Raw genomic sequence first — 15,739 nt, 5'->3', positions numbered from 1 at the left:
GGTGGAGACTGGGGTGGGGGAGTGAGGTGAGAGGCTGGGAGGGGCAGAAAGGGACCAGGGCAGGACAGACAGGAGGGGGACAACAGGGCCTGGGGCGGGGATCACCCTCCTTTCCTCCACCCCAGCCAGGAGGCTCCCACCAGCAGCAGCTGTTTCTCTCCAACCTCACTCACCTGCCCAGGACTCTGCCAGAATCTGGACCCAAGAGAGCAGCAGCAGGAGATCTGGCCTCATCACCTGCCCCTTGAAGGTCTCTGAGATTTAAATTTGGGCCGAAAAAGTGGAGCCTTTGTACCTGGAGCCTGGAAATGCTGGTGGGCTGTTCCCTAGGCAATGGGGAGGGAGAACAGGGGAGAGGCTGAGGGGACTCAGCAGGTAGTGGTGGGAGGGGGTGTTGGGGGTGAAGAGGTGGTGGGATAACACAGCTACCATGGGACTACATAAGTGTAATAATGAAAAGAGTTAGAACCGACGACAGACCGACAAAGACTCAAAAACTCAGAACTGCAGAAAAATGAAAAGAATTTAATACACTCGCGAGCGGGCTCGAGGCGAGGGGAAGGCCAAGAGCCCCGAGCTATTACAGTGAGCAGTTTTTAAACAGTATTTTAGGGAAGGGAGGGGGTACATTTCAGAGGCATGGAACGAGGAAGTTACAATGGTTTTTAGGACGGCGACAGGATGTCGCTGTTTTTCAGAGAGGTAGTTATCTTTTGGTCAAAAGGAATTCTTCCCTGCTGAACAAGTCGGGCCTGGTCACAGAAAAACCTCCTTATCTTTCTCATTTTTACATTCTTCACACCTATGGGTGATGATTAACTAGGCCTAGGATCAGGGGGCACAGTAGTGATTCACCCCTTTAGAATCTGAACCTAGAATCTATATGAGACCCTTTTCCCCTATAGCCCTGGCAGTAGCTGGGCCCCCACCCTAGGGGCTCCGGGTCAGCTGCTGTCCACGAACAATAAACTCTGCTTGCTCAGCCTTTCTACCTCCTGCCTTTCTTCCTTGCAGCCTGTCACAGAAATAGGGGCAAAACGGGGGGAGGAGATCACTTTTGACCCTATTTGAATGACGGACGTGAAACGTGAAACCTGAAAGTGAAACCTCAAATAAGGGGGGACCAGGTGCCAACCAGGATGAGAAGCAAGAACCCCATTCATTGCTGGCAAGAATGGAAAATAGCACCTCACTATGGAAAATATTCGGCAGTTTCTCGTGAAGTGAAATGCACACTCACCCTCAAACCTGCTGGTCACTCTCCTAGCTATATACCCAACTCACTCTAAAACTCATATTTACACAAAACCTCCACGCACTGTTTAGAGGGGGGCACCCCTATCTGTGGGCCCCACAGAGTCATTCCATCCCAGGCTGCAGTGCTGAAAGTGGACACAGGAAGGAAAGAACTTCCCAGGGAGGCAGTGGGGACCCGGCCTCAGCCAGGTGGGGAGGGGAGCCCCATCGGGGAGGGTCAGGCCAGGGGACCCCCAGGGTGTGTGCTCAGATGGCCCCCACATATGGCCCACCCCATCCCTCAGTCCCCCAATCAAATTGAGGCCCCTCTACCTTACACCTGTGCAAGACCCCTAAATGTGAAGACCAGGAGAGGCTGAGAGCCGGACTCAGCCAGAGCAGCCTCAGAGACATAGCTGGGACTAAACGTGGAGTCAAGATGGAGCCTGGGACGGAAAAGCGAAAACCATGATATTCAAATAAAACATGGAGTTTAGTCACAACTCTAACCCTTGCTTCATCTGCTACATGAATAAAATATGAGATGTTAGCAACAGGGGCCATGAGTAGGGGAGACACAGGGACTCTACTGAAATTACAGTTCCATAAATTACAAACTGTTTTTGAAAAATGATGTCTAGGCCCTCCCTGGTGGCGCAGCAGGTTAAAGCACAGCACTGAGAATCTAAAGCCGCTTCCGCAGTGTAATTCAGTAGATTTACCTATTCTGCTCCTCACTCTGTGTCTGGTGAATCTTCTCACCCACCACACCTCGGGCCTATAGCCCATTCTGAAAGCATAAATAAATCGAAAGAAAGGAAGAAAGAAACAGAACCGGGACCCTCACCTACTGCTGGCAAGACGCAGAGTGTCACAGCCACTCTGGAAAAGAGTCGGAAGTCTCTTTTATTTTATTTTTTAAATAAAATAATAGTTTTTTTTTTACATCATTTTGTGCTTTTTTCCATCTCAGTTGTACTCCTCATGGGCTTCCCATCACCAAATCACTCATATACCATCACCATAGTCCAGTGCATTTCCCTACCCCCACTGTTTTTGATCCCATTCCCCACTCTACTCCCATAAAATGTCTCTGGTATATAGCTGTTCATCATTATCATCATTATTTTCTCTCCTGGTCCATTATACTCTTGCTATGAGTTCTGGAAGTCTCTATTAAGGCCAAACACAGACTGACCCTGCAATCCTTGGTCACTGTCCTATTTACACAGTTTAAAACCTTATATTCCCACCAAAATCCTGCATGTAAATGTTTACAGCAAACATCCACTCAGTGGGAGCTGCAGCAGTGACTCCCTTCCAAGGACAACTGTGGAGACCAGCTCCAACTTTTGAGGTGTCTGGAGGCAACACAGGCAGGACCCTAAGATGGGAAGGCGTGGGCGTGTGGAGATTCCAAAAGGGGGAGAGGAGCTGGTGTGAGGAAGACACGGGAGTCGGAGTTGGGTACAAATTTTCCTGCTCTGCCTTTAGCAGAGGTTTATTTTATACATTTCCAGCCGGCAGGGGGATGGCATTAGCATACGAAAGGGGTTAAGTCACAATCACCTTTTTTCTAAGAATGGTCTGGGGTCGTTTGACCTTTACTTGAGATTATAACATTCTAAAATCAGGGTTAAAGAACAGATACATAGGTGCTCAAAGTTTAAGACTAATGTTACTATAGTGAAGATATATAAGAATAAAGCCCTTTAAACCTTATCTATTATCTGATGGTTTTTTCTACCTGAAACATCTTGGGAGGCAGGAAGAGGAAATTTCTTGCTAATCAAGTTTTGGAAAAGTTCTTTAAAGAAACTCGCTAAAAGGTTTTAAGTAAGTTTTCTACTTTGAGGAAACTAGCTAAAAGGTTTCAAGTAAATTTTCTACTTTGAGGAAACTTGCTAAAAGGTTTCAAGTAAGTTTCCTTGAGGTCTAGGCAGTAGAAAGCATAATTTGCTCTGAATAGGAGACAGGTGAATTTCCTTATCTAAAGACTAGATAGTAGAATCCTGAAAGACTAGCCAGAAAGACTTTTGTGGATTGCTTTGAAGTGTAGCAGGTAAAAAACTTGACTAGCTCTAAAGCAGGCAATCTGGATGAATTTCCATATCTAAAGCCAGACAGTAGGAAGTTTGAGTAATTCTGTAGAAGCTGAATAGGAGGCTAGGTGAGATAGCAGAATAAGATTTGGGTTTTCCTCCTTCCAGCAGTGAGAGACTTTGCAGAAACAGCCCTTTTGTTTTTATTGATCAGCCAGTTGTTAAGTCACTTTTGACTTCAGAAGAATTTCTCACCCTGGTGCAGTGCTTGCTTGTCAGGGCAGGCAGGCCTTATGCAGCTGAGGCAATCCAATTGTAGGCTGAAATTTGCTCAGAATATTTTGATATTACGATTATACAAAAAAGGGAGGTCATAACATAAGTTAGCGTGGAAAGTCTGATCTTTCAGAGCTTTTCCCGAGCTACCCGGAATCTGTCAGACGATAGCCGTCGCATAGCTTGTGTCAGACAAAGGTAACTAAGAAGTGAGGGGAAAGTGCATGTCACTTGACACACTAAGTGGAGAACAACACCTTAGCTCTGTCGCCTTCTTTCTCAAAATCACAGCCCCAGTGATGACTCTCAAATTCTGGGACACGGTTCCTGGGCAGGACTCCAGTGTCAATGTTGTCAAAACATGGAAAGTCTAGGAAACTGTCTCAGCAGAAGCGCCTAAAGGAGACTTGGCTGGAATGTGATGGGATCCTGGACATGAAAAGGGAAAGTGATGAGCTCCAGGTGGAGCGTGGGGCTCAGTGACCGAGAGTCACTATGACTCCATTAGCTGCACGGGTGCCCTGTGGTCAGTGAGATGTTCACTGTGTAGGGAGCAGGGTGAGAGGCACAGGAATCTCTGACGCCGCTGCAACTTTCTGCACATATGAAAATATTTTTAACATATTTAAAAAATACTCCTCGGTAAAGTAATAAGGTGTGGAAGGAAAACAGTATCCACTTTCCATTTTCCCAGGTATTTGTATAAGAGACTGTAGAGAGTGGTCCTGGAGAAAGGATGAAACTCTCACAAACAGGGCAGGGCTCCCAGGGTCTCCCCTTCTCTGAGCTCCTGTTCTCTGACTCCCCACAGCGCATCTTAGCCCCCAGGTCGCCTTCCCCCAAGACAACCCACTCTGCCCCTCTCAGACCCGCCCAGGGATGGCGGCTAAGCCAGAAACCAGAGCAGCCCAGCAGCGCCCCCGTGTGGCCACAGGATGAGCGCAGGCGCCCAGAGCTGCCCTTTCTGCTTAGTCAAAGGCTTGTTGACTGTCTGCATTTCCTCTTTGGAGAAGTGTCTTTACAGCTCTTGACCCATTTTTTTGATGGAGTTGTTCACCTTATATTTGTTGAGTTTCATCAGCTCAGTCCTTTATCATTAGTATTGTGTGAGAAATTTTTCTTTCAGTTGTCTCTTTGTTTTGGTTAATGTCTCTTTTGCTGTACAGGAGTTCTTTAACTTAATGTAATCCCAGCTATTTATCCTTTCTTTAACTGTCCTTGCTCTGGGTTATGTGTCTTTAAAGATGTTACTGAGGTGTGTGTCGTGCAGTGTTTCGCCCACTTTTTCTTCTAGATATTTTATGGTTTCACATCTTATGTCTAATTCTTTAATCCATTTTAAGTTGGTTTTATGTATGGTGTGAGGTAGTAATCTAGCTTTATATTTTTGCACGTTGCAGCCCAGTTTCCCCAGCATCATTTGTTGAACAAACTTTCTTTGTTCCATTGCATATTTGCTCCTTTGTCAAAGATTGTTGTCCATAAAGCTGTGGATTTATATCTCGGTTTTCTACTCAATCCCATTGGTCTATATGTCTGTTCTTGGTCCAATACCATGCAGATTTGATTATTATGGCTTTGTTGTATATTTTGAAGTCTGGGAATGTGATACCTCCATTTCCTTCCTTCTTATTCAGAAGAATCTTGGTGATTTGAGTTTTTATGTGGCTTCATATGAATTTGATCAGTAATTTCTCTATTTCTTTGAAAAACATCATTGAAATATTTATAGAAATAGCATTGAATCAGAGATGATCTGACATATTTTGGTGCTCCTTCACTTGGTTCATATATGTTGATGATATGGTTTCCTGATATATTACCCCTTTAACCATAATGTACTGACTGTTGGTGTCTCTTTTTATTTTTTTTAATTTGAAGTCTATTTTATATGATATGAGTAGAGCTTTCCCTGCCTTCTTTTTTGGTCCACTTGCTTGTGGGATTGTTTTCCATCTTTTTAGTTTCAATCTATGTTTATCTTTTGAAGCTAAGTGTGTTTTCTGTAGGCAGCAAAAGGTTGGGTTCTGTTCTTTTTTAATCCAAACTGCAACTCTGTGTTTCTTTATTGGTTAGTATAGATTTGTATTCAGAGTTAATATTGACATATTGAAATTTGCATTTTTCACTTTATTTGCTTTTTTTGGTGGTTATTTCCTTACCTTGCTCTTGTCTTACTATTCACTCCTCTGTTGATTTTAGTTCTAGGGTACCTTGTAGTAATTTTTGCAGTGAGGATTTAATAGTCATGAATTCTGGGGGTTTTATTTGTCATGGAAAGTTTTGTAATTTTTTTTTTTTTAGTTTTGTAATTTTTATTTTTCCATATTGATGTATATGCCTTTTTGAAGACTGGGAAGTGGGCTTTACCAAAATGCCCAGAATCACTAGCAGTTTTGAATGTCATTTGGTCTTTATGGGACAGATAGAAGCCTTACCCACCAAGGCAGGAAAGGCTTTGGGAGTTACTCAAAAGCTGCTAAAGGAAATAATTCCTCCTTTGGATTGTCAAACTCAGTGCAAATGGGCCCACTTTGCTTCAGTGGTCATGTAGGAAATCAGTAATATCTTACAGATGACTTGGAAGATGCATGCTGCCTGGAGATGGCAATCTACAAGACAAGCTGAGAAAATATATTTCACCCAAAATGCGACCTTAATGAAACTATGAAATAAATCCTTATGTGCTGGGATCAGGTATTTCACCATTCTCTTACAGATAAGAGTGGTTCCCAGAAGTAGACTATATTTAAACCTCTTTTAAAATTTTCTTTGGAAGGCCACATAACAACAGACATAGATCAAGAAAGTAGGATCAAATAGCATGTAGAGCATATCCTGGAAATTTTCACTGGAACTTATAATTTTACTTTCCCTAAGATTTTTACGCCTCCAGATGAACCGTAACCTCATGGCAACATGTCTACTTTTGCATAATTCCAATGAGGAATTTTGTTTTTCCTTAAATAGAGTATTGAAAGTTTGGTTACATTATCCAGGTTTTAACAGAAATCTCACAGTTGAGACCTTCTGTGAGTTCACTATGAGCAGAACCAAGAAGAAAAGAGCCTGCCACTTCCCCTAAAGGATTCCCGAGACCATACAGTGCTGTAAGCTGACATCCATGGGCAGGCACCAGAGAGAATAGCTTAAGGAACCCTGAAAAGAGAAACTGCACCCTAAGATACAAATGCTGCAGGGAGAGTCTGTTGAGACCTCCCGAGGCATGGCTCTGGGGGCTTGGACAGGCCGAATGTTGAGAGCTCAATCTAAGGCTCTCTGGAAGTTCCCATAAAGCCAGCAGAAATTCTGCTTGGTCATTCTGTCCTATGAGTTTATGCAAAATACATAAAATGATAGGAATTAGACTTAGTTGACAAATACATTTTTATTACAAACTTGATAGAATGAGGATGAAGATGGAGAGAAAGTTCTTTCCTCTCTTATCCATTCTTGTTATGTTGTTTTCCCTCTGTTGGCTTGGATTGATTTACTCATTTAGAAATGGAAGACTTTGTCATCTTAGGTGGATCACCTAATTCCTGCTCAGTAAATGCTATCTGGGCCAGGCCAGATGCCCTCTGACCTCACGCACTCTGTAAATTCACACATATACATGTCCTGTTAATGTTGAGCCTGGGCCATGTCCTGCAGTCATAGAACAGGACAGAAGTCTAAAAAAATATGCTATACATATACCAAAAAACAATTTATTTAAGCTGCCAGAAGAGATGCAAGTACTATACAGCAGCTATTGTACCCCTTGCTGAGAAAATGAAGATTTATGTTGATACAGAAACCTAGGTACAGACACTTGCATAAGATATTTACAGTTAAAACTGGAAACACACCAGGGGTCCCTCAGCAGTGCCTGGTGACAAAGCTGCGACACTCCCCTGTCACGGGACACTACTAAGTGAAACAAGACCTGAACTGTCACTGCAGGCTTCAATCAGGGGAGTCTCCAGTGAGGCTGAGTGGACACAAGCAACACCACAAAGGTCACATGTGGTGTGAGCTCATGTCTGGAACATTCTGGAAATGGTGCAGTTGCGGAAATGGTTGGCAGATTGGTAGCTGCCAGGAGTCAAGAGTTGGTGGAGTTGGGTGACAGTGGCGTGTGCTTGGAAAGGGTGATGTGAAGGCACCTGTGGTGATGAGCGAGACTGGTCTTGTCAGTGCTCACATGCTAGTGAGGATGTTGCACCACAGCTTGGTGGGGGATCACCACTGAGGAAACTGAGTAAAAGGCTACAGCCGCTCATCATTTCTTAACTGCCTACAATCTACAGTCATCTCAAGCAGATGATTTTTAAAATTCAAAAGATGCTACCAGGCAGCAGTTATGGCACTGTGCCAGTTGGCAGTTTGTCGTGAGCCAGAGAACCTTGACATCATAATGGCCCGAGCCTTGACTACTACCGAATCCTCAAGCTCGAGGACTTATTCACAGGCTGTGCCGAGTGCTGCAGACACACTCCATTGCCAGTGGCGAGAATCAAAGCTCAAAGGATATTTGCGTCCATCCAGAAGCACTTCTACTTCTTAGGGGGTCGCTCGAGGCATCACCACTCCAGGTAGAGTCTCAATATGCTGCTTTTGAGCATCAGAACTGGCGGGCAGTCACAGGAAGGGTTCTGGTGTGTGTCCTCTTCAACCTCTCTACTGATTGTTACCTTCTGCTCTAGCTTCATATAAGACACTTGTTAATGAGACTCAGTCAGAACTTCTGAATAGAAGACAGCAGGATTTCTATTCTCAGGTGAGATAACACCTGGTTCCATGAGAGGAACGTTTCTGTGAAACCATGAAAACATCCGCCACTTAAGGAAAGAGAGATGCTGTTCTGTGCCGTTTAGTTGTTTTACTTCTTTGTATAAGTGACTCCTTTGAGACCTTATTCACAGCTCACCTGAGTGATAGCTAAGTGCATCCTGTGTTTAGAATTTTAGTGCCTTTAGTATTCATTGAAGACCTTGAGATTTCTTTTCCCAAATAAGATTATTGACAGATAAGATTGGCTCACCCTTCCAAACTCCATAATTCACTGGATTTTCATATTTATTTGACCCACATTGCAATGTCTTCCTCACACTGCACATTGTATCTGGCTCCTCCCCTGCAGCTGGTCTCTCCTCATCCTCCTGCAGCTGCTCCCCAGCTCTCTCCTCCTGGGCAGCAGGGGGCAGGCCGGCTGCACTGACCTCGCCCCCACCCAGAGTTGGCACGCTGAGGGCTGTGTCCTGGGTGCTCTTCTCCATTTCCTTCAGAATACAAGAGAGCAGAGTTTGTGTCATCAGGAGTGACTGTTCCTGATTCCATGAGAGGGAACTTTCTGTGGGTCAATGAAAAGATCTTTTTCCTGCAAGAGATTTCATGTTCTCTTTCATTTAGTTTCTATTACTTCTTTATATTAGTGTGGTGAGGATTTACTCATGTCCAACAGTCACAGCTAAGCCCTCTCTGTGTTTAGAAAGTTTTGGATATATTTACCATTCACTGTGATCTGGTAATTCTTACCTCAAATTTGATTATCGATTTATTGAAGAGAAATGATTGGGTATATTTTCTATCATCCTCCGTTAACCAAATTTTTAATTTCATTTGTTACCAAATCGTAATGACTTCCTCACAAATCTCCATTTCCCAGCACCAGTGGATCCACAGAGTGCTGACCAGCTCCCGGGGTCCATTACTCCAGGAGGAGAAGCCCCTCAGGTTAGGGCCCAGGGTGATTCACGCTCTTTAGCTTCCCAGGGGCTTCATCTCAGGGTCTGGTGCTTGTTCCTGCTGCTGAAACTGCTCCCAGATTCTCTTCGTGTTGCTCCCAGTCAAGTGAGGAGGCCTCTGGGAGAAGAGAGGAAGGGTTGGTCAGGGCATAGGGAGACTCACTTACCAGAGGGAGAAGGACCTGCCTGGCGTGACCTGCCTTTAGGTGAACTTATTATGGAAAATTGTTTTTCAATAAGCTCCTAGACTTGACCAGATTTTGTCATTTCTGTCAGATCACTTGGAAAAGCTGTGGAACATGATGCAGCAAAGAGTATGAACTCAACTGAAGGAAACTGAGTTTGAATCCCAACTCTGCTCTCAATAACGCCATCTTACGACACCCTAAGTGTTATAATTTCTCCACACTCAGGTTTATCACAAGTCAAATGAGGGGCTGTAAGTCATATGAACATATTGAGGACACAACTCTGGGACTGAAAACAGCACCTCTTTCCACCTGGGGGAAGAAAAATCAGAAATTCACTGACTCCCTAAACACCTCCTCTCAGGGTCAGAGAGTCCCCAAGCCTGGGACACCCTCCTGCTGTCACCTGTGAGGGGCCTCTGATGAGCAGACCCTCCTCCTTGACACACTGTGGGAGTAGGGTGAGGGAGAGGGAAGACCTGGGATTGTTTCTAGAACTGACTGGCCAGCCCAGCTGCCATCCCACAGCAGGGTAAGAGGCTCCTGTCCCACATCACCCACCACATGTGGTGTTTCTGTTTGTTTGTTTGTTTGTTTGTTATATGGGCCATTCCCACAGCTGTGAGTTGGTAGCTCATAGATGAACAGATGAAGAAGAAGAGGTATATTCATTGTATCAACAATCTCTGAGTGGGATCGTTGTAAACCACACCCTAGAAATACAACCCCCCCCCCCTTTTCCTGCTCTGCCGTCCTAACCCACTTCCTGTGCTGGGTTCTCCCTCCCCCCATACACACTCCAGCTTTGGGTGTGGAGCACAGACGGACCAGGGCCTAGAGGGCTGCTGTTCCCTGTTGGGTCAAGGCCTCGCTCTGTGCCCCACGGACTCTAGTCCAGCTGGACTGAGTCCCAGACACACATAGTCCTGGCACTGCTCATTCTCCACCCCAGGGCCTGGAAGGGGTAACCCCAAATATAGGTCACTGAGTTAAGAAATTAACACAGTCACACAGGGAGCAGCTTGAGGGGGCTGTTTGTGGTGATGGCGGGTTAGGACGTTTCCACCAACACAGCACAAACATCAATGTATTTTGTTGGGATTCGGCTGCTATGACACAGATTTTAGATATTTCAAAGGCTAGTATATGAAAAGTGTTATTGTATTTGAACAGTGGCCCGATAATGGTCATTTCTATAGAAGTTTTGGGGTCTAGCCTCTGTCATCCCCTCCCCTCTCTCACCTCATCTCCCCCATCACAGAGCAACATCAGGGGGGATTTTCTGCAATAATTCCACCACTCTGAACTTACATCTCCCCCAGGAGCTGCGGGGGACCCTTCTCCATCCCTCCATCCTTCCTGGACCTTAGACAAAGGTCAGCTCAGTGACTGGGATGATCTGGGCTCCTCCTGACCCTGGGCCAGGCCAGAAGGGCACAGGGTCCCCCCTCCCATCCTGTGGGACACCCCCCCCCCCGCTCTGCTCTAGAGAGACAGTGACTGCAGCACTCAGAGGAAGTTGCCACCCTACGGAACACGGAACACGGTGGGTATCAGGCTGGAGCTCCCTGACTCTGAGGCCAGTGTGTTTGTAGAGACACCAAAGAGGATGAGCTTGAAGTGAATGTTGGGGCTGGGATGGGGAGGGGGGATGTTAGGGGTGGAGGTGCCACCACATCCCGGCAGAGGCCCCAGGGGGTCCTGCCCACTCCCTACAGCTCAGCCCAACTGTGACTGTCTCTAAACTTCCTCCTGGCCTCAGAGCCGCTGCTCTCCGAGTTCTGCTCAAGAACAGCTTCTTGGTGGGACTTTTGCCACTGAGGTGTTGGATAGATATTCTTTGCTCTTTTGGGGGATTTAAATTCATTTGTGCGTGGGCTGGCTATGTTGTGTGCCTGCGCTTCTGTCTGTCTGTCTGTCTGTCTGTCTGTCTCTCTCTCTCTCTCTCACACACACACACACACGCGCTCCCCTCTCCTTGGGACCCAGACCCTCCCTCACACTGGGGTTTGTCTGACCTTGTCTCCCGCTCCCCTCAGAGCTCCCCTCTTTGCTGTGTCTCTACTCATCGGGGTCTGAGCAGCCCAGGAGTCCCTGCCCCTCCCGCCTCTGACCTTGTGGGAAACCAGCCCCAAACCCTGCGTGACAGTGAGGAGGCCAAGGCGAGTCCTGAGGTCAGTGATGGGGGGAGGAAACAATTTACTTTTCTCCTCCTTTTCTTTTTTATTGTATTGTTTCTATTGAGGTAACATCAGTTTACACACTGTGTCAGAGGCACAGGGTCACCCCTCTTCAGATGTTTGTCACCCCATCACACCCACCTAAGGGCACCCATAGTCCTCCACCATACTCCATTAGTCCCTCTTCCCTCGTTGATTCATTCTCTCTCCCCCACCCATAGGTTCAATGTACAGTCATATTTCTAAAGGTTCTTTTTGGGTTAGTTTTCTTTCCCTGCTTTGTTTGCTTCTTTATATTCCATATACGAATGAAATCATCTAGTACTTCACTTTCTCCTTCAAACTTATTTCACTTAGCATAATCCCCTCCACATCTCTCCATGTTTTGCAAAATCAAGTTTTTATCTTTTTCACAGATGAATAGTATTCCATTTGGTGTATGCCTTGTGTTGGTTGCCACACACCTGTTGCTGGGCACTTAGGTGTGTTCATGGCTGGTTATTGCACACTCTCCAGAGATGGGGAGAAGGGTGCTAGTGGGGAAAGCTGGAAACCTTACAAAGGGTAGGGCTCCTGGGTCTCTTCTCTTCTGAGACCCTGTTCTTTGACTCCCTACAGTGCATCTCTGGCCCAGGATGCCGCCCCCCCAGGACAACCCACTCTGCCCCTCTCAGACCCGCCCAGTCCTGGAGGCTCAGCCAGAATCCAGGGCAGCATGGCAGCGCCCCCGGTGGCCACAGGGCTGAGCGCAGGAGACCAGTGCGCTCCCTCCCAGCTGCAGAACAGGGATCTTCCCACAAGGGGGCGCCCAAGTCCTGAGTCAGTTTAGTGTCAGTTACTCTCCAGTTGATGGCATTGGACACTGGTTATAACCAGGACTCCAGGACATAACAACTGGTCCCTAAGTTCTGGGCAAGTCCCTACATATATAGGTTGCCTCGGTCTCTTGATCACTTCATCGCCTTAATGTTTTAGTGGTTGTACCAAGTCACTTCAAACCTAGCAGCTAAACTACAAAGACCTGGCATCTCACACACACTCTGAGGGGCAGCAGCAGGGGCCTCACTCAGAGGCTCCGGCTCCGGGTCCCCGAGGCTGTGCTGGGGACGGGGTGTTGGCGGGTCTGACGGCCATGACCAGTACGGAAGGTCCTGCCTCAGAGCCTGTCACTGGCTCTGGAGAAACCCTCCGTTCCTGTCCTGGGGCGTCCCCTTAGCTGGTGTCCATGTGGGCAGGGGTCACCCCAGAGAGTGACCAGAGGGACCAGGTGGCAAGTCTCACCCCTGTGAATGGTGTTTCTTCCTTTGCAGAGGGAAGAGCCAGAGTCAGACACGCTCATGAGGGGCGGTCCCATCTCTGTGTATCAGACACTCTATGGGAAATCAAAAACCAGCACAGCCCATCTTCTGGACACCAACACCAACACCTCCTTCCCCACCAATGCTCCTTCCCCACCAATGCTGGGGAAGTGTCCCTTTCTCTGGCTTACAGTTTCCTGTACTCGAGGACGCATGGGTGGACCTGAGGTCTTAAAAGCAGCAATTTGCTCTGTCTTTGTAAACTCCCATAGAATAACATCTCATTTTTTACAACCATTTCCAGCAGGCTGCTGTGCTTTTTCTGTCACCTTCTTCACATTATTGTGGTCCTTTCCCTTCAAAGGAGGAAAGACAAGTAAAATATTTTCCACAGCTTAGTCAGAGAAGAGGTGAAGGTCTGTATGGTGAGCTGAGTCATTACTAAATGGCCCTAAGACTTGAGGACACAGAAATCACCATCAGGAATGGAAATTGTGCAGATTGACTGAGCCATACAACCTACATACACCAGCTGGTGTAGCGGAAATGACAGAGATGACAGGGTAGATGCTGAAGAAACCATCCCACGGCACAAACCATAATGGCAGGTGGGGTAGGAATATTCTAGAAAGGAGGTTATGGATTCACCTATCTGTAAGTCTATGGTGAAGGCCTCTGTGAATCTAGTGGATCATCTTGTTGGTGAGAGAGAGGAAGGGCAGACAGGGAAACTGATTTGAATCCAGCCCTGGGAAACTCCTGTGTTGTCATAAAATTTATTGTAACCTCTCAGCCCACAGGAACTGGAAGTGGTGGGAGACTTACTCCATGGTCATGATGAAACAGGAACCATGTTTCTCAGTAGACTTGATTCTTCAAATATTGTGTGTGGTTTATGCAGGAATGACACAGACAAATTAATAGCACATTTTCACAAAAAGAAAAAGGCGCCAATTGCCAATACTTGTTAGTCAGGAGAGTAACAGTTTGTCCGAAGGTATCACTTTCTGGCCATGAGTGGACATAAAAATGCTGTAAAAATCATAATTTGCAGCATCAGGTACAAGATCCATCTCAGCCCCAGCAAACAACAGGGGCTGGCGGGTCCCAGGGTGTTGTAGGCACAAGACACATTGGGGGGCCCCATCAGCTGGTGTCAGGCTTTCTCATCAAATGAGTTGGATCTAAAGTAGAGAGGTTCAGTCCCCATCAGCACTCCCAGGCCTGGGCTGGTCTGCAGCCCTGGTCAGCAAATAGACACAGCCTGGGGGGAACAAGGGTTTGCTTGAAGTCCAGCCCTCTGCCTGATTTCCCCACACCCACACAAAAGGGATGTGCTTGTCTTTGCCCTCTGGCTTACCTCAGGGGCACGGTCCTCTCCAGCCCCATCCGGGCTGCCCCAGATGGCCTGAGTTTATGTTCTGATGAGGAGTGTCTGTCCTCTTGCACCCCTCCCCACAACAAGGTCATTGTGAGTAGGCTGCAGGGGTCATGGGATCCCGAGTGGGTCCTCACAGAGGGGTGTGTGCTCTGAGGGTGGCGCCTTGGTATGGGCTGCTGGGTCTTGTGACAAATCCACTTTCGTTCTCTGAGAAACTTGGACACTGTTTTCCCTCAGGGCTGAGCCAGGCTGCATCCCCCAAACAGTGCAGGACTGTTCCCTTTTCTTTGTGTACTCACTTTATCTGGTCTTTATGATAAGGGCTGTTTGACAGGTGTGACGTGGTTTCACATTGTGTTTTGAATCAGGGGGTCTTGAATAGAGCGTAAGGTGTGGTGTACCTTACTCCAGTGAAAGGGGCCTGTATGAAAAAACAACAACAACCCAGAAACAGTAGATGCTTTGGAAAAACGATGTGGAGATAAATGAATCCTCTTGGATGCTGGTGGGAGGCAAACTGGCCCAGCCACTGTGGAGAGCTGTGTGGAGGCTCCTCAGACATTGAAAATGGATCTATGATGTGATCCAGGGATCCCACTCCCAGGGATCCCACTCCCAGGAATCCCAATAGACAGAAAAACACTAATTCATAAGGAAACCTGACTCCTGTGATTACTGCAGCATTATTTACAGAAGCCAAGACATGGAAACAACCAAAATGCCCTAAAATCTACAAATGGATGAAAAAGTTTGGTATATTTATGCAATGGAATATTACTCAGTGATCAAAAAGGACAAATTCATGCTATTTGTGGCAACATAGATGGAGCTGGAAGGGATTAAGTCAGGAGGAATATTTCATGTTGTGTAACTATCACATGGTCTCACTCACATGTGAAATATAAAGAAACCAAACAAAGATTATGAAAAAGTCACAGTGCAAAAGCTGACTATAGATCTGAGGCTCACAGCAAGGGAGGGGGTGGAGGAGGCCAGAACAGGAGGAGGAACACAGGGAGTATGGGGATGGTTCAGGTGATGTGCTGATGGGAGAACTATGGGGACTACAGCAAAGTAAAAAAATAAATTCGTTTATGATTTTAATTTTTGTAAATTTATTTATTTATACACACAAGAACTGGAGTGTAGTTCTTGTCTGTACTTATACATCCAAGAGAGTTAGGGGCGGTAAGAAGATTCACCAGATATCACTGGGGCACAGAGCAGGTGGATCCACTGAGATACACTACTGAGAGGGGCAGTGCGCGAGACAGGTCTGCTGTGCCGGAAAGAAATTTTTTTAAAAGATGTGCTATATTAAGCCAGAAAGAGAAAGAAAAATACCGGATGGTTTCACTCATAGCAGGAGTATAATGGACCAGACGAGAAAATAACAAAAATAATGAACA

General features: G+C 46.4%; 1 protein-coding gene across 1 annotated transcript in view; it reads right to left on the bottom strand.

Annotated features, from left to right (window-relative positions):
• The window catches only part of LOC101618967 (class I histocompatibility antigen, Gogo-OKO alpha chain-like), a gene marked incomplete at its 3' end in the record, with an annotated part of 22,776 nt that overhangs the window by 2,152 nt on the left and 4,885 nt on the right, over positions 1–15,739 (bottom strand). The gene's annotated exons all lie outside the window — the stretch shown is intronic.

This window comes from Condylura cristata, unplaced genomic scaffold, assembly GCF_000260355.1.
Source record: "Condylura cristata isolate star-nosed mole 26May11 unplaced genomic scaffold, ConCri1.0 scaffold00090, whole genome shotgun sequence".
Classification (NCBI taxonomy): Eukaryota; Metazoa; Chordata; class Mammalia; order Eulipotyphla; family Talpidae; genus Condylura; species Condylura cristata.
This window is presented reverse-complemented; position numbering and strand designations above follow the sequence as displayed.